Here is a 27,982-nt window from a genome sequence, read left to right as displayed (position 1 = left end):
TTCTGTACGAAAAAAATCAAGCAGAGACGGAGCTCAACTTCTCACTGCCCAGACATCTGATACCAATAATACTTTTTTACTCTGTCCAAAACTATATTTAAATTGCATTTCTGGCAGGTTTTGAGATGTGTGATATAGATCTCCTGCTATCACATCAGATGTAGTTTCCTTCAGAACTGTTGAACCAGATGTAAAATGTGAGAGATGTAAAAAGTAAAATAAAAACCCTGCTCAGAGTAAAGTGTTTCTGGCATGTGGCTATTATATATGGGGGTTTTAGATGTATATCTCCACTCCAGCCATTTAAGAAGGTACACAGTACCATAAGTCTATTGGAGCTGATTAGTGCCAGCTACTTGTGATCAGTAGGAATTTAAAAACCAAGGGCTGCCAAACACTAACAATTTATAAACTGTATGCCAGCAATGTGCTGCAACCGAATATTCTGTAGTGTACTTAATTTCAAAGTAGAGCCACATTTAGAACACTGAGGGGGGAAAAAAGAAGCTAATACATCACGTCAGTATTTGATTTTCAGCACTTAGAACTATACATGTTCTGGTTCTTACTGACAAAGAGAACCAGAGGCACAGAGTGAAAGGAATTCTTGTGAGGTTGTCAAGCATTTGCACAGACAAGAGGTATAGTTGTAAAGTAATTCTCCCTTTTCAAGCATAAAATTGTCTCTTACAAATCTCAGTTGCAAATGTGCGTAGGTATAGGCCTGAGTTACAAATGAAGAGCAGTGAACAAATACTTTGGCAGCAAAGGTGAGTCAAAGCACAGTGACACTGAGGGAAAAAACAGCTGCACTCAGAGCACATTAGCATCCTGATTGTATCCCACTCCCCACAGACTGAATGATCACTTGCATGAGATTCGACAGTATCTGAGGAGCAAAGGAATTTAACCAACTGCCTGTTCTTAAGAGAGAAGGGCAATGATTCTCTTATCACAGGTTTTATCTCCTTGCAACCCCTTTTTAGTCCAAGGAAATCACTCCTGATTTATCGTACTGAGAGGAGAATTAATCCGAGCCTATTTCATCACAAGACCACAAGTCCTCCAAAAAGCAGGGCTTACCATCTCCCAGGGACTCGAGTTTGTCCCTCCCTGGTGATTATGTGTCTATTAACATCCCCAAAACACTATGCTGCATAGTGCCTTCAGTTAGCTACTACAGCTTGGACCACTGTAAAAATGAATATAATTGTGTCCTGTGAGCAAATCAAGAGAAAAAGAAGAAGGAAAAATAAAAAGCTATGATTCATCCAATCATCAAGAATCAAAAAAGGCTTCTCAGGAAAAAAACCCAATGAGACAAAAATTCTGCCTGGTCCCAGGAGAAAAGCGATGGCTTTGTTGTACGCAGCACCCTGACACTAGCTCAGCGATGTAGAGGTGGACACTCCTGACAAATGGGCACGAAGAATTGAATCTGCTGTAAAGTAAAGAAGGCTCCTTCTATCATTCTTGTCCATGAAAGATACCCAAGGGATCTATCTTTTTTTTTTTTTTTTACTATGAACAAAAGACTTCCACAGCTTATCAAGTCAAAAAGCCTCACTGAATTGAACTGAGTTAGAAGAACAGCTAAAAAAAATTCACCCATAATCCTTGTAGTTAGTCTCTATCTACACAGCATTTTCTATAAGTACCTAAATCCCCCTAAGTAAACACAATATACTGAAAACTCTATGCTTAGCCAAGCTCCTTCACTGATACGAGCAACTTTTAGGAGTTCAAGGAAACAAAAATGCAAATCAGATCTTTGACAACCCGGCTCCCTGATGCAAGACATGGGGTGCAGGAACCAAGCAAAGAGCCCCAGCATGACTGGAGAGCAAAGAATGTGATAATTCCCGTCCTTGCTGACTTCTGGCAAGTGCTGCTTGGGTATTTTAATATCATTGTAATTTGTAATTGTTCAAATTGATGACATCCCAGTTAATGGAGCTATAAAAATTTACATGAGCTGAGGCTCAAGGCTCAAAGGCATTCCTCTAGGATGGAGCGTGGGGATTTGGGCAAGGGGAGTTAAAGTGGCCTCCATGCTTGATCCAGGCAGACTTAAACTGGGCCATTTTGATAAAGGTCTGAGAATGCTCAAGGAATGATGCTTATAGTGCCAACAGTCAGGAATCTTTCACACTGTCACTGGCTGGGCAACTTCAAACCCTCTCCACTGTATATTGCACATAGCTAACACAGGAATCCTCGAAAACACGTTTGGAGCACCTCGCCCTAGTGCATCCAGCTGTGAGGCAGTGTGCTGAAAACAAAGCAATATCTATGATTATTCATAACGAGGAGTATTGCGCATTCTTCGGAAAGCACGCATCATCCTTTGTACTCAGGAAGAGTCGCGATACACCCTGGTTTACCCGGAGGGCCTTAGCAGAAGCTGTGGAGTTAGAAACATACTTGTGATGACAAATGCAGAGATTTCTCAATAGGTATTTTAATTTGGGTTCCTGCACTGAATTACCACACCCCACTCCTGCAAACACAATCTTAGATATGGCAAATATTTGGAAATATATGGAAATCCAGATGTTCTCTCATATAGTACTGGAAAAGATCACTGTAGACTATGTTCAGTAGATGCCAGTTATGATCTTTCACATACATTTTTAGAGAAAAGCTGTAATTTAAAAAAAATGAAATTGATTCTAATGGTAAGTGACATTTTAGTTCAGTCACAATTACAATCAACCAGACTTACTCTTCGCATTAGTAGCAGGATATGATCTTTAAGTTCATACAGGGTTAAGTTTGTCATCCTCAGAGATTTCTTAATGACCCTTGTTATCTAAACCCCGATTCAGAATGGTGGCTGTGTATTACGTTTTCAATGCACATCCCCAGACGTATTAGGACATGAAGTGAACCTGACAGGGAGAAGAATATTTCCTTTCTCCTCTGAAATGCCCCAGGAGGGTTTTCTGCAGGTGACCTCCTCAGACCTTGGCTCTACATTAGAGTTATTGTCCTGAGAGAAGATTCAGTTAAAACACCCAATTCATTTCATATAGTGCTCTTGAGTTTATTCTTGGTGGCAGCTAACTTGTAAAATTTTATTATGGATTCTTCTTTGGTTTGCTTGATGGAAAACAATTATTCTATCATCAGGTCTAAATTATATACCTTGGTGGACCACACAATTTTCTTTCCATTACTACTTTCAGATAAAAAGTTAATTTCTGCTTAAAACAAAGTTCAAAATATCTTTCCTAACGTGATATTATCAATATATTAATTTAGACCTCACACTTCCAAATGGCTGTGTTCAAATAGGTCTGATATCCTAAAATAAGCCTTATGACTTCTGAATACAACCTGTTGACAATAATAATAATAATAACAACAATAATAATGTATCAGCATGCTGGTGTCTCTTACAAGAGCAGAGCTCATGGTCGTAGGCAATACGCAAATGCTTGGTAAGAGTTCATCTATGTCTGAAACTGCTTATACTATTATCAGACAAAAAGACACAGCAGAGAGAGTCCTACCCTAGGTAAGCGAAGCTGAAGCACAGAAAAATATGCAACTTCTGCACAAATAAACAAGCTATCTGTGAACGAGCAGACGTGTCTCCACAGCCTTGCACGGACACCAGCTCACAGGCAGAAGCAGCAGGGACCTGTCGGAGCAGCAGTGCCCCTGCTTTACTAGCTCTGCTTTCTGAACAGGCTGATGCAGCCGCGCTGCTTCCAGAGCCAGCCTATCTAGATGTAACTCGGGTATCTCTGCACTTAATTACAGAGGGTAGGTGTACCCCACAGAACTCAGAGGGTTTCAGAAGGGCTATGCTGCCACCTAGAACCAAGACTACCAAATCCCAGCTGAGTAGCTCGAAGTCTGTTCAGGTGTGGGGCTTCTTAGTCACTGGCATTTTCTCCACAGCAGCTCTGGCATTTCCTTGGGGAAAAATGTCGATGACAGCAGAGCTAAGCCCATACAATTTATTTACATGCATGTTTTGAGATTATTGTAGAGCGTACCTGACCTTGAAATATATTGCTGTACAGGGCTGTTGGCAGGGAGCTATTCTTACACTACAATAAAATTTTCAATGCTGTGACCCCACTCTGGTTTCATGACATCACCCTTATGCCTGCTCTGGAGTGACAACCCACCAGCTGAGGCAAGAAGTTAAAACCACCCTCTCTCTTCCCCAAATGCTGCGTGTTCTCTAAGATAAGGGAAGTAAAAGTGGATAATGAACGTCTCTGAAACCTTTTAAAATTTCACCAGGATTAGAGAGAAGAACTCAACCATCTGCAAACTGCAGCAGGTGCAGTCCATCAGAACCAAAGCTGTTTTCAAAAATGGACAAGTTTGAGTTGGATGGGCCCATTTTCTGGAAAAAATAGTGCATTTCAGGCGCTATGTGCCCTCTCTCTTTCATACAGACACATGCATTAGAAGTCTAACACACGTTCAAAAACAATGAAAAATTCCCACTGATTTCACTAGGCTTCAGGTAAGGATGGACTGTGCTTACAGGAGGTTGAGCCCAAAATATTTGTATCAAGCCTTTTCTTTTAAATCCTTGGGCAACAGACATTTAAATTCAGGTTCACCTCTTATCCCACAAATTTGCTGTTTCCAAGTTGCTGTTCCTAGTAGAATTTTCTCTTGCAAAACAATCTGCCATCTACTGAAAAATTCACATACTTATAGAGCCATTATTCATATATTTGTTATATATGAAGTGAAAAATCCAAGCCACTAGAAATATTATGCAGTTTCTTCAGTGCACTGTACAGTCAGATTGCTCTGATGAGATGGCAGATGCAACCTAGGAAATTAAAGTAAAGCTAGTACTGAGGATTTGTATTTAGAATCTGGTTGAAAGCATAAGGAACATTTGAAGCAGCTTTGTGCAAAGCCCGTTCACAGAGATGAATCTTGTTTTGTAGCAAATATCATGGTGGGGTTAAAGTCTGTTGAAAAACCCCAAGTCTCCCGGAGGAAAATGTACAGAATGTGATTTTACTTAAGGCTTAGTAGAAAGTCCTAGGAAATGATTCAGTGTTTTTTTTCATGCTTGCAATATACAGTTGAACATCAATTTGGAGGCATGCAGAATTATATGATCCTATGGAAATCAACATGGTAATGAGTATTAACATGATAATTAATAATACACTTAAATGTGTGTCATGCAGTTGAGTGAGCCAAGAATGAACCAAATGTATTGTACCAACTAACCCCCCACAGTTACAAGACAGAAATGAACAGCATTTTGTAATTATACACAGTGACATATTTTCTCATATCTACTGCCAAAAAAAATATCACTTTTTGGAATTAAAAGAGAGAGCAGCAAATAGAAACAGCTATGTCATCAGTAATTGCAAACATGTTTTCAGCTCCAGCTTCTGATAACTATCCAAAGACGTTCTTTTAATTGGTAAAATTGACAACTGTCCAAAAATAAAGGAGTCCTTAAGGGCCATGTTCACTCCTAACAAGTCAGATAAAGAAATCAGAGTGCCAGAGGAGTACCTAGAAAGTTTTGAAAGGAGATGGGAATCAGCAAATAAGCAGCACAACCAAAAAGTAAACGGTGCTGCTTGTAAAGGGGCTTTTTAGATATTAAAAGATTCTATTAACTTTGCCCCATGGGGCCTGATCAAGTTGCCCATGAGAGATGGACAACAGATAGACTTACCATATTTAAAATATAACCACGTCTCACAGGAACACTAAGAGGATTGCCTAAGACAAGTCTTCTTAACACAGGAGCTCTCTAGCATGTGATAAAACAATCTGGTGAAATCCAAAACAACTTTCCAGCTGATACAGAGTCAGAGTCAGAGAACTTGGTTCCAGAGCTTTACAACTAAAAGATACTTTTGTACGGCATTACTCTTGGACACAGGTGAGATTTCAGTCCGAGATGGTGTCTCATATTCCTCAGTGGTAGTGGGAGAATCTGATGACCCATACACAAACCCTCACCCCATCACAGGTAAAGTGGCTTATGGAAATGAGGTCTATAAAATGATCCAAAGGCAGGCAGAGGGAGACTCTGCCAGATCCCCTCTGCGGCCAAAAAGACATTTCACCAGCCTGATCATGTTTGAACATTAATTGTTACTTAACAAGAGTTATTGCTTGATAACATTGCAGGCAAGCAGGAGAGTAAGGTCTCTACTCTGAAGTTTCTTATCTAAAGAAATTTTGTCTTTCGAGTACCATACTATACCCATATTAAACAATGAAGCCCAAAGAAGCCCACAGATTCTGGTCCTCAAGGACTGAACAGGAATTAGGACACTGAATGCCTCTGAGTCTAGGGAATCCAGAATCCCAAAACATCTGCAGGTCATAGATGACATAAAAGGAATTAAAAAAACCCTTCAGTGATAATAGCCTTAGTACAAATTCCAGCTGGAACTGACCTAGGAGAGTTCTCAGCAAGAGAAATGTCTCTTTATTCACGTGGCTGAACAACCAGGTACTAAAAGCCTATGTGATCTACAAATCTCTGTCCACTTACCACACAGGTATATTCCATACATCCCGTGACAATATTTTGCCATTTGCTACTGATTGTTGTGGAAGAAGCAAGTTCAAGTGACTTTACATGTCCTGACCTTTAAGTTCAAAGACATCTTCACCTTCTCGCTCCCTTGAAATCAGCATTTCTCCCTACGATTAGCTGCCTCCTGTCTACTTGTAGTATTTAAGCTACTAAAAATACCATATTCAAAGAATGATTAATAAAGCTTGTTGGGGCCCAAGAACTGCCATGGAGATAGCTTTGTGTACATCTTAAAGTATGTGTAAATACATGTTTGGACAGTTGTTAAAAACATGTATAATTTTTCCCAAACACCACAGCTCTTTCCAAAGAGCATAGTTTGATGGCATAATGCACATTTAAAGATTTTTTTAATAGTGTGTTTTATTTATAGTTATTTACTCAATAGAGTACATCAAGCCCTCAAAACCTTTGTGGGCTATGTGTGAATTAAGTAGGCATTCACCCAGTTTTTTTAAAAAATGTGTCATTTACACAGTGGATCGATCTGTAGAAGACATTACAATCAGACACTGCACGCAGGAAAAATAAGACTTGAATATTACCTGGGGAGAGTTACCGTGATACTTCTACATCCACAGGGAACAATTCTGCTTTCAGGATGCCAGTGTAAATCCAAAGCATGTCCATTAAACCAACGCTTTTACGCTGTTTTTTTCTTCTTGGTATGTGGCAGCATAATTCAAATCTTTCTGAAAGACATGGAAATTTACAGAGGAGAGAGTCCACTGTTAGTAAGATTTCCAATAACTCAGTTTAAAATACAGAATGAACAAACATTTAGTAAAGGCTTTCAGAAAATCCTGTTCCTCTCTATTTTAGCTGGCCTCTCACATGTAAAACTTGAACTGAAATCTCCTTTCTTAAGTTTCACAATGTGCTCAATTCAAACATGGTAATTCATGTTGGTAAAGAAAGAATCCGATGAGTAGCACACCACAAGTTCTTCAAGCATAAATTATTTTGAGACATGCTTCCCATTGAGTAGATGAGTCGCAAAAGTCTGGTTTTATTTCAGTACTGTCACTACTCTGCTGGTAGAATCCTGGTCATCTCTTAACATCACACCTCAGTTTTCTCCCTCTGCAAAGACCTTTGCAATTTGTTTCAAGATATAACGGTGCAAAGAGTACTCTAACAACTATCAATGGTTATGATTGGTTTTGGTGTTGTCACTGTTGTTAAGCAAAGTTTCTTTAAATGCTCAAGCTACTCTTCTGTCTTGTGCAGAAACTACTACAATAGTATCCCAGATACTATTGCATCACCAACAAAACTGGAAAATATTCAGAGCACTTAAGAGATTTGCAGAGACTCAGACCTAAGAGTGTAAAGTGCATCAAACGATTTACCACAGGCCTATCTATATATCACAGATATCAAATTCAACTTTGAATGCGAGAATGGAAAAAATGAGAGATATGAAATTCATATACTGTAATTAAATGGAAAACACATGCAAACTGTAGCAGAAAAATAATAGAAACATGAATCGTGTATATTGCATCTGTCTGTTATTATGGTAGGAGTGGCAATGATTAGGAGAAACAGGGTTGCAAAACAATTTCTTATATAATATCACTTCCCGTGCCCATAGGGTAACTGTAATAAAGACAACTCACCCTTAGGCAAGGGCAAAGGCAGAAAGCACAGTCCTTTTGCTGGGAAAGAGAAGCACTCAGTTGCGCAGAAGCCTTCCCAGCCAAAGGAGGTGCTGACTTCTCTTCCTTTGAAGGTACCAGCAACCAGTCTTGGAGCTGGCACTTGGAGAAAGACACCACTGCCAGGGACCTGCAGCCTAGACTATCCTAGTCAACAAGAATCTGCTTCAGAATCATCCTGCACAAGGGAGGAATGCTAAGAACGCTCCAAAAGCCTTAAAATGTTGACTTGTGTTGACAGTACTATGCAAATTCAATGGCGCATAAACGTGAACTTTTACATATATACTTAGACTGGGAACTTGCCATTACACACACATATGCATGGCCCTGCTGAGTGCGGCGAGAATATTCCCATACTCAGCATTATCCATGAGCGTTATGACATGCCTTTTTATACATCAAATGTAAACCACCTCAGTTAACATACCGACATGGGTGCCTCTCAGGGTCCTAGTACACACCTGACTTCAACAGGTAGCAGAAAGCCATTAATATATAATGGTGATGGGCTGTGCTTTTGCTTTAAGAGTTTAACACTGAGGTCTTCCAGAAGCAGAACTTAGCACGTTGCCTAAGACCACAAGATAAACCAGTGGCAAGCTTGAGCTGGCAATCTGGGTGGAGGATCTCCCCCCTCCACCCAAGCCTGACTCACTGCAGCTCCCTGCAGTCGAAATATGAAGGGGCAAGGTCTCTGTTGGTGGTTGATGCAAGCAATCAGTTGGCCGCCTTTCGGAAGTGCTGAAATAGGGGACCTTAGTGGAGACACCTGAAATTTGCAGCACTGAAGTTCCACATTAAGTCTTCTGTCCACCAGAAACTGGTGTGGGCTGTAGTAGATTTGACTGACGCTCTCCGTGCAGCTGCACTGACTCCCAAACAGTGCAAGCCAGAGGAAGCTAAACTGGCTTAAAACATCTCTGCTCCCTCCTGATTCCAAGAGCTGCATCACTCAGGTACATCACTGCAATGCCCAGCTATTGCACACATGTCCAGTCCTTACATACAGGCTGCTATGAGCCCTGCTGCCTTAACTTAACTAACATAAACCCTCCTGGATCCTTTATGCACCATGCTGGGTTTGGAAAAGGTGCAGGGAAGAGGGTATTTTTCTGCAAGCAGAATTTTTCATAAGAGGCATAGTCACCTTTTGCTATTACAAATACAAGAGCAATAACAATATATACAGGCCTGAGCAATAATGGAGATTCTGGCAGATATTTTTTCCCTGTCATAAGCGCACTGGGCCTAAGGCAAGGTTCTCCTCTATTTAATAAAGAAAATGGAAAGGTAGGGAGAAAAATAAAATTAAAAAACCCTGCATTGCCTCTCAAATTACACAACCTGCTAAATATTTAGGGCATTCTTTCCAACAAACATTTCAAATGGATGAGAAAGAGGTTTGTCTTCTTGACAGTTCACATCCTCTTGTGGGCCAGACTCATTGCTCTGGAAGCTCACTGAAGTCAATGATACAGCAGCAGGGATGACAGATGAAGCTCACGATCCACATTTTAGTGGTACCTATCTACCGGTCATACAAATCAGCTCCAGATTAAGATGCAAGTGAAGACGTGAAAGGTTCAGGTTGAGGAGACAACTCAGACAGCAGAAACAGTCTAAAATGCATGGCAAACGTGTGTGTTTAATTCCACTCAGTCTCTTGGCTAGAAGGGAAGGGCTTGAACAACGTAACAGTAACTAACGTTTTTCAATATCTGCTTAGAGTGACATGTATTCTTGCTGTTTGGGTTTTTTTTTTTCCCCAGTTGTAGTGAATTGCCATCACGTAGTCTCATTGCATGGCTGGTTATCTTCATTGTAAAGAACAAAGTGACAAGTGCTTACAGTTGACTAGTAATGGGTCACCCTGCAAACAGCTCCTAGCTTTGCAAATCATCAGTCCAAAACATTAACGTCCTTCAAAACACCAAGAAAACTTCTCCAGCCTCTTAAACTGGAAATAGCAAATCTGATTTCAGTAACAGGCCTCAACCAATCCGACTTTACTGGCAATTGAATTAGAAGTTCACCTCAAGTCCAAATGAAAACCAGTGAACAGTCATTAGATCAAGTAAAAATGAAAGCGAAGAAGACAAGAAGCCATAGCTGTAATCGTCCATCCAAAATTAACTTATCAGCTATCAAGCAAATAACTGCTATGTTAAGAGCTTTTTCACATTAGGCCACTTGTTCTTCATAATAATTAAAATACAATGCTTTAATAAAAGAGTTTCATTTATATTCTGATAGTCAAGCTGGCACTTAACTTGATTTGGGGCTGTTCTCAATTAAGAACTGTTTATGGTCTCCAAAATCCCTTCTTGGATGCTTCTGAGGTTCTGCACCAGAAAGAGGAGGGGAAAACTGGCAAATCATAATAGAGATGTGAGAACTGTGCTGGGGAAAAAAAAAAGCAAAAACCCCCTGGAATCTGGATTCTGAACTCAACCAAAGCCAAGCGGCACTGAAATGTAAAAGTTTGGCCAACTTCCTAACTTCTAGTATCATGATTTTCATTTACGGTACTTATTGTGCAGCACGTATTAATTTTACGTTGAGTAAAATACTATTTTTAAGACAAATTTTCAATTTCTTAGGTTTTCACCTGCCATTTCCCAGTCCTATCTGCCACACTGAACTTCCCACGTCCGAGCCGGCGTGAGCTGGATCCCCAAGTCACACGGCTGTCCTTTGACAATCCTATCTCCGCTGACAGCATTTTCACAGACATGCTAGTACAGTGAGGACGAGCACGTTTCACGTCACACTGGCCTCCCATCACCCAATTTGTGTCTGCAGCTGGAGGCCGCCTCATTGTCTAACGACGTCGCTGAAGCACAGCAGCGTGCAGGACACACACCCTCTTATATCACCCTCCTCCGACTGCTTTGCAACAGCGAAAAGGTGAGGACATGACAAAGAAGCAGCAACTGTTCTTCCTTACTTCAAAAGACAATGCCATGCCACTAATAATCCTTCACACTTAAGTAACAGCCAGCTTTATAAACAGTAATTAAACATGCCTTCTGGTGTACCTGCAAAGGAAACATTATTTTTGTTCTCCACAAGGACTACATTTTCTTTAGTGACTTTGATTAAAGGAGAAAACCTTGAGCACAAAAGGCTTAATTTTCAGGGGGACAAGCAGCTACAGGTCACATTGTATAACCTTCTAACAGTGACTCCTAACATCAGCTAAAAGTTAAATCTGATATTTTCAGCAGAAAGCCTCACAATTTTTCATTTCAGAAACTTTCTGCATACTTCTAATCGGTAATTTTGAAAGAGGGGCAGGATTCATACAGCAAAGCATTGTGACATTTGTTAATCATTTTTACATATACATATAAAAAATCCCCGCGCTTAATCCCCTGATATCTCATTGAGTAAACCTGCCAGGGATGAATTAAACCAGCATTCTGAGATTCACTGTGTGGGTTGTTCATCTGCTTGTGCTTCTCCTTTTATTTTTAATCTTCAAACTGGCCAAGGCTTTTACCACTCACCATTTGCCTTCTCCAGAAATTAAGCTTTCTCTGAGCACTAGTTGGAAGTGAAAACTGGTGACAGTTACAGCCCTGCCCACTCAGAAAACCCAGTGCAACCTGGGTGAGCCCAGAGACGCCAAGTCACTGCTCTGTCTAATTACAAACCCGAGGCAGATTAACCTTTGATGACTAAATTAATCTTCTAAATAAAATGAATATGCATCAGCCTGCAAATTAGGATTAAATGCTTAGCAGAATCTTTATGTGATCAAGCAGGTTTTGTGGTGCAGATGTTAACCATTAACATGAAGCAATAAAATCATTCTTTTTTCTTATAATAACACCTAACAATTCTAAAGCCACCTTTCATCTGAGAATCTCAAAGGGTTTCATAAACATAATTAATTAACCCTCTCAGCATCCGAGACAAGAGTGTAATAATAACCCCATCCAACAGCTGAAGAAACAGAGGCATAGCAACGTCCTAGATCGCGTGCCTCGGTCTGTGTGTAATGTGGATGTTATACGCTTTGAAGAAAAAGAAAAGATCAGGTTTACGCTGGCTTCACCCCTTCTCTCACGTAGCACTTCTGCCAAGACTGGCAGGGTGGCTTCTCCATAAGGCTGAACGACGGCCCCGCACGCACGTCCCTGTCGCAGAAACGCTTGTGGTGGCTCTACGCAGCCTCGAAGGTCAGGCATGGCCTCCGCCACCCACTGAGGCACAAGACCCGTGGGCACTGCTTCACCTCACCCCACTTACCTGCCAGTGGAGCAGGCACAGTCGTCTGCACCAGGATATCTGTACTAGAAGAACTTGTCTCCCTGCTGACCAAATAAGAACAAACACTGCGGTTTCTAATCTACTGCTTAATTCTCAAATAAATTATTCCAGGGGTGGGGGTGAATCTTTTCTGGAGAAAAAACTTTCTTCTTCATTTTTCCCTCGGGCATTGGGAACTACCAGTCCCTTAAAGTATCTGTTCCTCGCGCACATCAGCTACACTGATTTAGTCACAAGGAGACCCAGATGACGGCAGTCCCGCTTCTTTTTGACTGCTGGTAGAACAGTTGCCCCTGCAACGTGATTCCCATGTCTACATGGAGCAAAATCCTTGCAAGGAAGGCTACCACTTCCATCTAGATCCTGACACTGACACTGGACGAGATGTGGCCATGGTTCTTCCAGGCTCTCCCAGAAGACCTAATAGTATCAGGGAATCAAGGAAACCTGCTAAGGTCCACTTTCTGTGCTCCTTCTTCCAATGGGATACTCATTTCCAAGGGGTTTACAACAAGGAATTTAGACAAATGTATACATCGTGACTTTTCAGCCTTACTACCCCTGGTTTTAATTTCACTAGTTTCAAACATTATGCATTTGATTATTATCAAACTGTAAAACTAAGTTTTAATTTGATCTATTTGAATCAAGAATAATGTAAGAGTATGTGGGCTATGGACAGGCATGTGAGAATTCATATTCATGATAATCCAATTTGTTGACATATTTTGTTGTCCAATCATAGCAGCCTCTCTTAGTACGTAAGTTTTTCTTTTGATGTAAACTAATCTGACGGTGTAGAATGTCTGTTATTGCAAATGTAATGTTATTTGCTTAAAAGGGAACTGGCTAAGTTCTTAAGGTCAGTTTAGATTTCTTGGCTTCTAAAAGCAAGCTTAAACTAGAAATTTACAGTTATTTTAGAATATTGACATCGCATATACAATTTTGGCATATAAGTGACTTCTACAGTACTGGAAGTTAGACATTTAAAAGCATTTGTTGTTTTCATACAATGACTGCTACAATGCGTGGAAAAATTCCAAGGACTTTAATAACCTTTGGATTGGGCACATTATTACTATGAATGTAATTCTTGATACCTCTCATAACATCCCAGGCCATGTGAGAAACTTGGGAAAAGCAATTAACATTCCTCCATCGACTTTTGTATTTACATTTTAAATTTACCATTTAAGACTTTAATTCTCCATAAAACTGCTTAAATATACATAACTTCAGTGTTATTTAAATGTTTTATGATCCTCCTGAAATGATCAGCTAATTAAAATCAGTCACCTAATTTAGTACCTTAAATTTACCTTCCTTTATTTGGAAGGAATTGGATTTAATGTGCAGGTTTTGTTCATTTTCTTTCTCAGAAAATCTTAATTTGGAAGGAAAATCATGATTATATGGTAGGGAGGAGGATGCCTTCTAGGCTGCAAACTTAAACTAGTGGTAATCATTAGCTACCATGTATGACATGGAGTATATAATTAAGAAATAATTTTATTACAGAAACTTGGAATTATCAATTAAAAAGTAGTCAGTGCAGTCCCACAAGGTCCGATATGATTACCTACGTTATCTGGGCTGTCACTTCCAATGCTGGTTTGAATCTCAAAGACCTCTGAGGGGTGCTCCATGTGTCAAGTTAAATAAGTGAGACAACCTTAGTGGAAAAATGCAATGATACAAGCGGGTGCAAGCACAACTCTTCTCGAGGAGAATAAAGATGTCAGCTTCAACTTGAATATTATTGGCAAAGTCTTCTCCCTTCCTACTGTCCTTCCGAATGGACTGACAGGACCATTCAATTTGTGGCTGTACCACAGTCTGTTTGATGGGTTAGGGGGGGCAGAACCTCGGGGGCATTACAGGACACTCCAGCCTGTTACATTTTTTTCTTACTTATTACCTTTGCAGACTTTGATTTTTCCTTCTTCAGAGATTCCTCAAGTTTAGGGCCAGAAGAGACAGTTAAACTATTTAGTCTGACCTTGTATGTATGCCAGGCCATTAAGATACACTTACTGACCCATCCTTTACAAACCCTTCTCCTTTTCTTTAAGTTATCTGTCATAACACTGTTCTACTAATGTGTCTCAATTATGAGGCAGTAAATCAGTGTAAAAAATAAATAGCTCCTCCCACCAGCCTTTCTCTCCAAAATCCCAACTCCAGCAAAATGATTCTGTTGCTCACTCTGAAATGGAATTAAAAATCTGGCATCCTCTGATGAATCAGATTTTGTTTCTTGTGCTGAGTGTCTCACATCTCTATTGCTCTGGGCTCTAGCTTGGACTAGAAATAAAATGAATAGAAAATGTCACCTCAACATATATTGGACCTGATTGGGGTAGATGGATCTTAAATACTTTATATTCAGCTGTGGAGGCTGGGTACACCTATTTATGAATTCAGATACAAACCAAATGAAGTTAAATACAAGTTGTTCATCCACAGGCTCAAAATAAAATTCTAATGTTTTCTAGCACTATATAACTTCTTCAAACCAGTATACATCAAGAAACCTAACATATTCTTCACAACTCCAGTACCTGACTATGCAGTAAAAATTCTGACATTTACCAGAAACAGGGAGAAAGAAAGTAACAGTCCCAAACTCATGATACCGTTATTTCGGATACAACTTGAAGACTGTCTCTTGGCTCTGAAATAAAGACTACTGTAGACACAAGAACACTGACAGACAGTGATTGTCTTCTCTTTTAAAACTATGCTGACAGCATCAACCATCGTTCAATTTGGTACCAGGGAGTGTCAGTAAGAGTGAAATACTGCTTACCTGACCGCATCATGCAAAATACAGCATCTCTGTGTTTCCCTGGATTCGCCCCACGAGCGCTCCAAAATGTGCACAACAAAACCACATGAAACTCAGATGATTTCAGATCACGTTACAAAGTCAAAACACAGAACAGATTCACAGAAAGATTTGCTAAGGTTCACCAACCTGTTGAGTGAACCTGGGCCCAGTTCCAAGCAAATCTGGATTGATTAATGTTTTCTTTAAATCAACATCACCCAAGGTTCTTTGCTACTGATGCGACTCTCAGCTTTTTCCTTCCTCTTTGGAATTTCAGATCGGTTTAAGTACAGAGCTGAAAACAGCACATAGAATGCACATCCATCTACATACTAACTGAAGAGCATGTATCACTGTTTCCTGCAACGCAATGAAATATTGCAAAACCAGCATCTCACTAGCCTCATCAGTATTTTGCACTATTATTAGCTTTTTAGTGAGGGTTTTTTTCAAACTGTTCATGCATTTAAGAATATAGCAGTAAAGGAGCTCTTCCTGCCTTGCAAACACAGGACCAGAATGAGATATACTCAGCTGTACAAGGAATGGAACCTCTCTCTAATGGACCCCCTGAAATCAATGGAACTACTTATGGAGTAATATACCATTACCCATTGTGAGTAAGAGCTACTGTAAATAAGCTTCGGAAACTATATTCTAGCTACAGTTGCGCTTGGTGGTTTGTAATATTCCAGCACTTGCTAAATATAAATAAATGAAATAAAGTGGGAGATAGTGATACTCTGATTTCTGTTAGCACCGACTGTACATTTGTTCCAACTGTCTGAGCAATCAGAGCACTACATAAATACCTTGCCATGCCTGTGGGATCCATGCTAAGTTATAATCCATCACTGAAGCAGGCAGCCACTCTTGAAGACATGCTAAAGCATTTCTGAGGTTGAACGTAATTCATTGCTATGCTCTCTGGTTGCATGTTTATTTCCTCTAGCAGGAAGAAGTGGCTACATGCGGAGCAGTTGTACGCTGGAAATTTCACTTAAAATTTGCATCATTTTAAACAATTATTGACCAAAGGCTCTGTAATTTATCAGCTGATTTATCTTCTCCTTTCTATAAGAATTCTTTGTCAATAACCTTTACATTCAGGAACCCTACCTTGACACACAGCTTATCTGTATTTATATCTTTATTTGAAAAATGCACAAGTTTTCAGGATTGAGCCAGGAAAAATCATTCAGATAAACAAGAAAAATCTGTCCAATCATGTCCTCAATAGACACACATAAGAATATGCATTATGTGTGTAAAAAAAAACCCAACCCTGCTTATCACATAGCTGCTTTATTCATTTTCGTCATTTTCTGACTCCTGGTTTCAGACAAACAAAAACTGAGGAAAATGTTAAAGAACTGCCAAAGTTTCTGTTGGAATAGAAAAGGAACAGGAATATTGTAAGACAGACTGTTCCTTCAATTTCTTCTGGCCAATTTGTAGTCCCAGCAGATTTGCACAAACTTTGAACAAGCACAGAGGCCTGGCTGTGCTGACATGAGCTGAACTCCTCTCGCCTTGTGAAATTCAACCACTGCGACTTCATAGGCAGCTTTGGCAAAATACAGAGAAGATCAACCCAAAAGAAAAAGAGATGTTAAACCGACTGGATTCTTAAGGAGAATTTTTGTCAGCAACTGAAAAAGCCCCCAGCGTTTCATGGGGGAACTTTCTAGCAGCTTAATTTTTCACTTATATGTTTGTATTGCACTGGAGTCCATCCCCAATGTTCTGAGTTCCTGCTTTTTCCTTTAACTACCAATTTAGACGTCAGTGTCCACTAATGATCTAAAAAATGGAATCTTTAATGTTCAGGCTGTAAATATGCCACCGAGTCCCAAGAGCATAACATGTATCAAAGGCATGAAATGATGACCATGAAAGGGAACTCTACATCTGTGTTTGCTTAGCAGAAGAACTGCAGAGCTGACCTGTGGACTGATGTGGCTGTTTAATATGGTCTCTGCAAACCGTTCAATAACATCAGAACTGATGTTTAATCCTCTTACCAGTACCATTGACATTATTTCATGTTCTACTAATTCCAAGCCATCTGCAGAAATACTTGCCTCTCTGGCAAGCCAATAGAGAGGGCCAAATTGTTTAAAAGGCTGCAGCTATAATCGTCCATGTATAATTTCAGAACGAGATTTTTTTTTTGTCATGGGAACATTTTTGCACAATCTTATAGTCTGAGTCTCATCTCACTTTTACTTTTGCAAGTCAGGAGTAAAGGTAATGCAAGGTGAGGATCAGAGCCCAAAGCTCCATGAAATTGAATAATCTGAAACAAATATCCAAGTATATTTTGAGACTACATCTCCAATGGTGTTCAGATGCAAAAACCTCAATTATTTGGCTTTTGGAATAACAAAAAATATATTTAAAATAGAAAAAAAAAAAAAAAGATGGGATTTGAGAAGCTTCAGAGGTATCTATATTTCTACTTTGCAACTTCTTGAGTAGTTTTTGCAATGTTCTCCTCTTTCATTTGGATTTCCTATGGAGAGTTTGTGGCAATCATATAAATAGACATGACCAGGTTTTTGACATGGTGATTCCTAATTCAGTGTTCAACATTACAAAAACCACTTAAAATTACTGAAAAAGAAATTATTTGTTAATAAAACAATCTTTTAAATTATTTTCCCATGCATTTCCAGAGAGTCACAAAGAGTGCTAGACCTTGAAGAGGAAGGATTCAAGGGAATGAAAACTTTCTGGCTTGGGAAGGAACTACCATTTTTTATGCAGTACAATCATTCTTACCTCTTTTTGCAACCTTTGGGGAGTCACAATCCATCCAGGAGAATCAATTATTGAATGTAACAGTAAGAGCCTTGTGCCACCATTTGTGTCACGTCACTGTCTTCTGTTGGAGAACACAAGTGGGTCTGAAACCAAAGCAGACACATAGTGTGAATGAACTGCAAAAACCCAAAATATTTCAAAATCTGGAAGACTGGTTAACACCAATGTCCTGCTCAGAGCATTACACACCACAGAAACTGGTCGAGGAAAGAATGTTTCTATGTACAATAGACTCAGGCTCCCACCATCACTTAATCCCTCTTCCATCTATGCCAAATTCCAGCTGCAGTCCATACTCGCCTCCAACGAACCAGAGCTAATAGCAAAGTAACAGTCATATCTATTGGCTCCTTCGCCAGCATTTCACAACAGTTATCATATGATTAGGTGTTAAGTGGGACTATTTGCACTTTTGCTTATGGCACATATAATTATGTAATTCTCTATAATGCCAAAATGACTGTTTAAGTAGCAGCTGCACAAAACAGAGATACTGGTTGGACAGCACAGAAAATACAATCTTAAATAAAACCAGCACAGTAAAAAATACACACATACATATACGTATATATGTGTTTATATACTGTCAGGACTATCTAACGCCGAATGTTTTTACAAAAAGACCACATCTACGGTTCTTAAGCAGGACTCTGCCTCTCTTCTTGCCTATGAAAGTTTTGCCAGTGACAGGCCCAGAGTCCTTACAATACAAATTGTGGTTTGACAGATTCTTAAAACATAATGGATGAAACCCTTGGAGTTCATGATCTCATCCATCAGCTGTTGCCGGTGTTTGTCACGGAGCAGGCTGGCACTAGATGGCTCTGTCAGTGTTTTAGGTGAGGTGGTGTCGCACATATTTGCTTTAAAGATCTGTCTGCAAAGAACCTTATGGGAGGCACAGTGGGAGAGATGGGTATAGATAAACTGTATACAGCCACCCTCTGTAGGGTTCCTCCTGGGAAATTCAATGAATAACTATCCCTGCCACATAAAATATGGAGGAAGGTACATTTAACTTACTTTTATTATTTTTCAGAGACGTGTCCTAATATCATGGCACAGTAACAGAGCTTCCCTGAGCTTTGATTAAAGTAATCACAAAGTATCAAGGTTAGTTAGAAATGCTGTTATATTTTAAAATACATCCTTCTAAGCATATGGGTAAGGTGGTGGCAGTGGTAGGAGTCTGCCACAGAGGTGCTCTATAGAGGTCAAAAGGAGATCACCATTTGTTTAATTTAAATAAATCAATTTGTTAAACAAGGAGCTGCTGAGATTATACAGTTAGAGGGTGGAGAGCAAAGAAAGATAATTATTTTTGTTTGCATAAATCATTTTCTTATTACTTGGGGATCAGGGTGGTATTGTTTGGGTTCGAGAAAGGAGGGCAAAAGAAGATAAGTATATCAATTTGCTGATCAGGGTTACATGGGATTTTGCTGCTGGGGCTGGAGAAAGGAAAGAAGATCATTATTTTTATTTAAATAAATCAATTTGTTGTGATCAGGGATCACATGGGGTTGTGCTGTTTGCAAGGAAGGCACTGGAAATTCTCCTTTATGGATAGTTAGTTGTAGAACAAATGTTCAGGCACTAGTCTATCAAATGGAGAAAGGACAAAAAAACCCTTCAAGACCACAAAGCTGGATTTCTATTTCTTTCTTTTGAAAGACCATGTCTTTGGCATCTTGTATTGGTCTCCAATTTGAGTTAAAACAATAGCTGTCACACATTTAACCCACTGAATCAGGATTATATGTGTGTGTATGCGTATATAAACCATGTATATAGATAATTAGATAGATAGATAGCCAGATAGCAGCTAATGGGGCCTGATCCTGCAAAAGCCCTTGGACTTCGAGGCAGTGCCTGCTGCAACTACTGGAAAAACTGTGACTGCCTTCCCAGGATGTAGGATCAGTCCTCCAGTGGGGAATATTCACTGAAATCAATGGCCATTCTGTGCACATACACTTTAAGGGCCTGATATTTGTTGCTTCTTTTCTGAGGCAATTAATGAAGCTCTGTGTGTAATTTTAAAGGCCCTTCATGAACTAACTGGAAATCTACAGCACTGAACATCAGTGAACTCATATCCAAAACTAATAGCTTCAGTATCACTGCCAAAAATTGACTAAGCGCTCTTTGTGCCTGCAAATGGGGTTCTGTAGGCAGTATCCTTCTATCTGCCTTCAAGGGATAATCTCCTCTTACAAATAAAACAATTGTTTCATTTGCTCATTGCAATGGTTGAATGAGGCTGCAGAAATGAATCTCACTGGTTTTGAATGTTCCCAAGTCAATCAAGTAAGGATTTGGGGAGTGGGGTTGCTTTCAATTAACATGTGTTGCTATTTGCAAAACTAGTTTAAAAAAGGTATTTTCGCAGGTTTGGATGTGACTCATGCAAACTAATAAGCAAACCATTCCTCTCACTATACCCAATTAAATGATGGCTTAAATATAATGTAAAAGACAAAAATCTGTATCTGCAGGATCAACGTGTCCCATATATCACCTTGGAGTAAAAAGAAGGAATAATCTAGTTAGCTCTTTAACAAACGAAACAATGTTGAAGTAATTACAGAAAATAGTGGACCCCAACCATCCCTTAGATGCTTTCGGAGCCAATGGCGTAGTCCAGGGGATGAATTTGCGTTTGTAACAAGAATGATAAATCTAACTAAACATCTTTATTTTTACAGTACGTTAAAGAAGCATTTTTATTTAGTGCAGTCATATATCTCCACATTATTTTGAAGTATGCTTCTTTATTGCTTTTATGTCTTCAGAATTGCCTGAGGAAAGCATCCTTTTCTCCCTGCGTTTCATTGTTGTTACCCTTGTAGAGTATTACATGCACAAACTTGATTATGATTAATTGAGGGCTCTGGCAAATTATGTTTTTATTCCTTTCCATCTAAGTCTTCCATCTGCTCAAGGAGAAAAAAAAAAGGAAATTTTACATTTATAAGGACACTGAGGGCTTTCTGGGTAAATCATCAGAACAACTTGTTCAGCAGTAATGGCTACAAGTGAAAAAAGTCTTCCTTCACTCTTACGTCATCAACACATTAATGCATCTCCATCCTACAAGTCAGGCTGAGAGAGAACGACAACTGGTCAAACCACATTTGATCCAAAATCTTGCTGCAGAGCTGGAATTTCAAACTGAATCAAACCAGTTTGGAATATTGCTCAATTAGATCCTACCACCAAAGAACCACTTAAAGCAGTTAAGTACCAAGTCTGTAAATATAAACACCTGTGTCCTTCGGCATAATGCATGTAACATCAGGCATGCTATTTATAAGAGACTCTGTTGAAGCTCTTACCCAAGGTGATGCAGCTGCATATACCAGCCCATTAAGCCTGGTGTACCACATCAGATAAGGCCCTTCCTTCGGGGTTTATGATTCAGGTATAAATGCTTGCCATCCCCTGGAAACTGGCAAATGAGGTTGCACTTGGCAGTCTGGGGTTTTCTTAATAGGATGAATGACAGAAGCAAGAAGTCATGTTTAACTTGTACGAATGCGAGGAGGAAAAGGCAGGGCTTTTTCATTTAAAGACAGCCTTGTTCTCCAGCCTCGTTAGTGCACAGCACAGAGTGGCGCCTTTGGCTGATGAGAAAGTAAAATTCTTGAGGAATCTGCTCCTCTGAGACCACAGAGTTGAAATAACAAAACCCCAAACAATTTCAGCAACCAGAATGCAGACGCAATCGGTCTTTAAAAGGCTGGTCTGGACGGCTGGTGGCATAGGGACAGGGGCTGCAAATTTATGACAAGGTCAACATCGGTGCCATTTTTTCTTGCTCAGCCAATAACGTGAATTGAGTTGTTGGCCTTGGCCCAGGCCCCTGTGAATAACGCTCCAAATGACTAACACCACGCCGCTCTTCTTGAACCACCACTGCAGAAGACAGGTTAAATCTGCAAACCTTATACTGAAGAGAACTGCAGAGCACTGGTGTGATCTGTTACTGTAAATCAGCTGTAAAGGTGGTGACTCCAGCAGGAGGGATAATAATCATCAGCAAAGCCTAAGTGTGGGTCTAATTGCCTGCAACGATGACATCTGATGACTAGCAGGGAAGTTACTGCAGTGCTCCTACACACAGGTGGACAGAGTTGAGGCTGACTAAGTGTCAAAAAACAAGAAGTCTGTGGTTCAACTGAACTAAACTAGATTTAGAGGTAGATACAGAAGCTACGCTTCCTCTGCCAAAGTTTGCAAAAGATCCTTGTCAAAGACCCACTGACAGCAATGCCGTAACAAAGATTAAATTCCCTGGTAGCCTCACAGTAGATGAAGAAACCACTTTGTGTAGCAGACACGGTTTGTGCAGAAAAAACAGTTCTGTGGAAAAGGCAATATGGATCAAGAGTCCTCCATGGCAGAGTGAAAAAAGCACAGAGTAACAGATGAATGCCACATGACTGGTAATACAAAGTCACTAGCCCGTACTATAGGAAAAAGCAGTCGCTTCTTAGCAAGAAAGGATGTTCTATTAAGTCCAAAAGGGTTTTATTCCCAGCTGAGCCTCCCTAGATGTTGGTCAAGTCACTTCAGCATTCTGGTTTCCAGGCTCACAAAATGGAGAGGCTGCATTCACCCACCACTGCACAGGGATCTTCGTAAGAATGATTCACCAGAGTAAACTTTTCCAGTGATACGTATTGCCATTTCCTACTGCAATGACACAGACGGACGAGAAGCGAGGGGTGTCTGATGACTTCAACCCTCCAAGAAGCAATCCGTACACTTCCAGGCCCAAAGAGGACATCGCATAGAAGATCTGGTGAGGAAAGTAATCTGGTGACAAAGCTACTGGAATCTATGGTCAGAAACCCTTGGAAACGTTGTCCCAGCTTGCTCCGGGGACTACTACAACACCAGCATCCTGCTGCAGTCCTCCTCCCCTCCCTTTGCTCACACATCATGTATACACAAGGGCACAAGAGTTAATTCAGTCTTCTGTGGAAAGCTCTGCATGAAGCCTCTTTAATTGGGCTTTGTGCGAGTGTGTGAATCTCATCCTGATACTTTCAGGGTAGTCAGGGAAACATTAGAATGGCAGCACAGCAGAAATGGAAAATGCATTATCATTCATTGGCAGCAAATAATTTATTTGATATCCGCCATCCTTTTTTTTTTTCCCTGCTGGCTGTGTTTGTGATTGTATGTGAAATTAATTTCTGAAGAGTTTAACTAATAATTATTGGTGAGAAGATCCTGTCAATCTCTTAAGATAAACACGAAATGGTTCCAGCTGACACAGATTGTGTGTCACATGACTATCCTATTTTTCTGATTTAATAAATATTAATCTTTCTGCCTTTTAGGAGCATTGTGCAAGATTTTTTATCTTCTGATTTGACATGGGAAATGGCCGGTACATGCCAAAACTACTCCTATTATCTAAAAAGGCAAATTTTCCTTATTTCATTTCAAGACAAGACATCTTTCAAATTAAAATTAATATGCACACAGATTATATCTTCTCTTACACAAATCTATGCAAGATGCTATTTAGGGTGTGCCTTTTTTCCTAACCACGAATTCTTCTACCATCAGATAAAAGAGATTTATTGTCATATTCCCATTTTATCTTCTAACTTTTGCCTAGTGGGAAAGCATAAAGGAGACAGGTGACCCCCCAAAAAAACCTGTAGAAAATGATCTTACATCAAGGCACTCGGCAGAATCTCAGATGATCTCTTGGGAGTTGCCAACCTTGCCAAAGATTTTCCTTACTGCCTTGAGCAAACTGCTTCCCTTCTTTTGTGCCTCAGTTTCCTAACTGTAAAGTAAAGGGGACAGGAAGGTATAGTAGTTCTTTCCCTTTTCTTTCTGTCTTATTCCTATTGCAAACTGCAAACTCTTCAAGGCAAGCCTGATTATGCATTTAGCAGATGGGGGCTCCAAACTCAGCTGGAGCCTTTAGGCATTACTATAGTATAAATAACAATAATGATGATGGAGTGTTAAAATAGACAGAACTTGTTCTTTGTTCTCCATAATGTGAAACAAACTGTGGCTGGACTTATATTTAACACCACCAACTAGTTTATTTAAGAGAGGATTTATCAGAAGTGGTTGGGTTTAATTTCCTCTAATTCACACTGCATGAAAAATGGCAACTGTCTGATATTAATCTATAACCTGATGATAGAGCTTCCCAGAAATAACAAAAATACCACAGTCGAAGCATCCAAACAGTTACTGGAGGAGCGCAGCAAAGGCTGATTACGCCTACCGCCTCACACCTCTGCTCCATCCCCTGCCTGCCTCGTCTCTTTCAACAATATCTGCAAAGGCCAGAATCACTGAAGCAGTACGTAAATTATTAATGGTAATAAAAAGAATTTCGAGAGTTCAAGTGCCTTCCTTGGCATCCTCATTCACAGAAAGAGTTAATCTTTTGTTCTCAGACTGGCCTTTTTATTTTTTAACCAAGTGGATATGTGTTTGTTAAGCTGCCTTTCCTAAGGTGGAAGGAGGAGGGAGAGGTTGTGAAAAAACACTGTCATTTTCAAATGGAACAAACGCATGAAGTTAAATATAAATGTGCATTGACAAGCTTGCAGATTATCACAGGGTGAAAAATAATAATATAAAAAAGATGGAATTCCTTTTCAAACCAATAGGAGAAAGATTCAAAAGCAGGGGCAATCAATACCACCCTGTGATCAACAGGAAATTCTAAGAATAACTGTATATCATGTGTGGCTTCAAATTTACAGCCAGGACATATAATCTCATTGTAAGAAGAGAGTCAAGTTCAAGAACTTAGCCTCTACAGTAAAGCTCTCATTTTAACTAAAGAAGCTGAGGTCGACGGCCTCTCAAATGAAACAGATAAGGCGACATAGGGTTCTTGTCAGAAACAAATGTTATGTCTCTCCCTACTGAAAAGCTTAAAGATATTATCAGCAAAAGCCTAGTTGGGCCTGAAATGGGTCCCAGAGAAGTAATATTAACCAGGCTCCTGGCAGATCATTTATTTATCTCAAGCTAAATTCAATAAAGAGAGCCATATATAAGTGAGGGAAAATAATGCAGCTGCTAGTAATTTATCATTGGATGGAAAGTCATTGTTATCCTTATCTCTCCAATGATGTTCTATTTCCAACTGGTAATGAATTATGGGGCTTGCCACATCTTTACTATGTGACAGGTCAACACTACCTCATGGGTACTGTACTGTATTTATGCGATCGATAGAGAGTTTGCTGGGAAAATATTGGCAACCATTTTGTGAGAATGACCTAGAGCTGTATGGCCTTATGATCATTGGTGGTGGTCAGTGCCTATAGCAGCATCTCTATACTCCTTTAAAACAAAGATTTCTCCAAATGCTTTATAAGTATTTTTCACTTTGCTCTTTATAAAGCCAAGCATGTGAAGTGAACCACTGGATTGTTAGTTATAAAGCATTCTGCTCATTTAAGCTGGCTCAGCCACCAAAGGGATCTTTTTTGTTCCTTTGTTGCACTTATTAGAGGGATTTATTAAATCAAACTTCAGTACAGACTTATCCAAAATTATTTGTGCCTGTGGTGTTTGGGGCATAGCAGAGGCACGAAGAGCAGAGGTTTGGCCAGGCTGCTGCTGAGATGTAAGGACAGGCTAACGAGCAGCACTGGGTGCCCCACAGAGCTCCCAAATTCCATGCAGAGTTTTAAGGTGGAAGCCATGCAACTCAATGCTGCGTTTACTTTCCTCAAGTCAGCTGTGAGGGACCCTGCCAGCATGACCTCTGCAAGAGAAGCAGTGAAAACCAGCGCTATCCGATGGATAGCTTCAGGAGGAAGAGCCCTGCTATAGGGACACGTGGCAAGAATAAGCTTTCTGGAGTAGTCCCTTCTCTGGCGCTCTTCTACCATCCCTGAACCAATTATTTCCACGTTTTCTCTCTCCTCCACTTCTCCCCATTGGGTTTGGCTTTCATTATTCACAAGAGGGGCTCATGTGGACTGAAAAGTTGGAATTTATGCTAAAAAAAACAGAAATATACTTTTTAAATTTTATATGGCTTGAGGGGGAATATATATCACAAATTACTAAAAAATTTGGATTTTGAAAAACACCTCTTGAAAAAGAACAAAGGAAATTTCCAAACACATTATAATTTTTCAGAAAAAAGAAAGATTTTAGAATAAGCAGCCTTTTGTCACTAAAATGTACCAAAGAAAAAAAACAAACCACAACCACATTTTGGCCCAGACCTCATTTCTAGATCAGGCCACTTATCTTCATGCCATTTAGTTCACTACCTCCCTTTGAGCCACTCTCTCCATTGAGAAACAAGAGACTACTCACTTGTGGCCAGGGATTGTTTCAAGAACTGAAAAATCCAGAAAATCTTTTTTTTTTTTTTTTTGTTAGCTAGAAAGGTAGAAGAATACGTCTCCCTCAAGGCAGAGTAGGGACATATTTTGAAAAACAAAGGGAATGACTTTTTCACTGAAGAGAAGCAGCAGCCATGTTGCTGGTAAAAGTTACTGATGGTAATAACACATGGATTTTTAGCCATGCGAGGGGATGCCCGGATGAGTGGGGCCACCAATGCTGAACCCGCAGACCTTTCTAAAAGAGCACAACAGGACAGGACTGTACCTGTGTGACATCCAAATGAGGCAACGAGAGGAAAAGTAAAGCTGTCTTTTCCCATTATTGTGGGAAAAGGAAATTTGGACACACTGGCCAGCTACAGTTCACTTAAATAATGCATTAGGTGACCTAAATGATATTAACTGAGGTGGCTAAGATTAACTCAGATGAAAAACAAACGTGGATAGCTCTACCCATTGTTAAATAACAACTGTGCTTCCTGGTCACAGAGACATACTGTGCCTTCTGGCATGCATGCATGTTTTAATATGTCTCTTTGGCTCTGTATGTTTAGGAAAGTCTTAGTAATGGAAAAACAAGGGTGTTGTAGGTGAAGGCTGAAGTCCTCTGGCAGAGCAGCGTGTGCAAGAGCTTGACCAGAGCCTGCTGGATTGTACTTCGGCCGAGCCTGTGATAGCAGTCTGTCAACTCCGCGAGCATTAACACTCATTCACGAAGATTCTGAAAGTCAATGAGAGCATTACCATATCCTGGAGTAAATAACGTCGTTTTCCCACGTACCGACTGAGATATAAATTCCATATGGTTTGGCTGTACCAGAAGGGGTCTTGCCCAGATCACATTAACATATGAAAGCTCTGATACTTTCATTATCAGTTAACTCAAGGGGTCATCTAGCTGATGCCAGGAAGATCTTGCCTTTCTTTTAATAGCTGAGAAAGTATGATGAATTTTTACAATTTAAACAAGTAATGTAAATAGCAAAAAATGAAAAAAGCTAGGTGTCATAACTCTTATAAACCAAGATAATCCAGAGAAATATACCCCTTGAAATCAACTATTGACTTCTGAGTCTATCATAACCAGCAAGCAGTCTGCTACTTGTCAGATACTCTTTCTCATGTAGTTTCAAACACACTGTCAAAATTGTATATAGCTTCTAGCTCCCAGGCCTCCTACTTACATACCAATCACTCAATTCCCTTTTTAATTTCCATTGTTTGGAGTCCTCTCCCAAAATTTTTAAAAGAAAAAAACAACAAAACTTAAAATATTGACTTAAAACTACTTAGGTTTACAGAGGTACAGTCTGGTAAGAATGATGTATGTGTTTAATAATATGTTCCCTGGCTAATAAAATACTAGATTATTTTTGGACTACAGAATTTAAATGGAAGGAAGTTTAACCATTAGGAACCTGTTTACTATTACCAAGAGAATAGCCAGTTGGCAGGTCAATAG

At 39.8% G+C, this 27,982-nt stretch overlaps 1 long non-coding RNA gene across 1 annotated transcript in view; it reads right to left on the bottom strand.

Moving 5' to 3' along the window:
- The window catches only part of LOC142036242 (uncharacterized), a 92,196-nt gene that overhangs the window by 41,508 nt on the left and 22,706 nt on the right, over positions 1 to 27,982 (bottom strand). The window contains exons 4-5 of the long non-coding RNA XR_012652124.1: positions 18,116 to 18,240; positions 7,105 to 7,251 (exon numbers count right to left, since the gene is read on the bottom strand). This is a non-coding gene — a long non-coding RNA (uncharacterized LOC142036242). The remainder of the gene's footprint in view (positions 1 to 7,104; positions 7,252 to 18,115; positions 18,241 to 27,982) is intronic.

The sequence above is a fragment of the Buteo buteo genome, chromosome 11 (assembly GCF_964188355.1).
Source record: "Buteo buteo chromosome 11, bButBut1.hap1.1, whole genome shotgun sequence".
Lineage (NCBI taxonomy): Eukaryota > Metazoa > Chordata > Aves > Accipitriformes > Accipitridae > Buteo > Buteo buteo.
This window is presented reverse-complemented; position numbering and strand designations above follow the sequence as displayed.